The sequence below is a fragment of the Haliotis rubra genome, unplaced genomic scaffold, assembly GCF_003918875.1.
Source record: "Haliotis rubra isolate DU_JTF1 unplaced genomic scaffold, ASM391887v1 Scf135, whole genome shotgun sequence".
NCBI classification, from domain to species: Eukaryota; Metazoa; Mollusca; class Gastropoda; order Lepetellida; family Haliotidae; genus Haliotis; species Haliotis rubra.
Window position 1 is genome coordinate 1,160,001 of NW_025765281.1, and position 237 is coordinate 1,160,237.

Below are 237 nucleotides of genomic sequence, written 5' to 3' on the forward strand. Positions count from 1 at the left end.
TGAAGTGACAAAGGAGATTAGTACTGATTGACATGTTGCATTGGTTGGTAAGTATATATACGTCCAAGTGAGTGGAGATAACTGTAGAGACCACATGCTTCTTCAGCCTGACCAGCTGGCCATGTGTGAGTGGATAGTAGCGGGTTTAGGAGTAGATCTGTCTGGGTGGTAGGGACAGGTTCATGTCGGATAGCTGTTGAAGTCTCTACTGACTGATATTAAACACAACAGATCAAA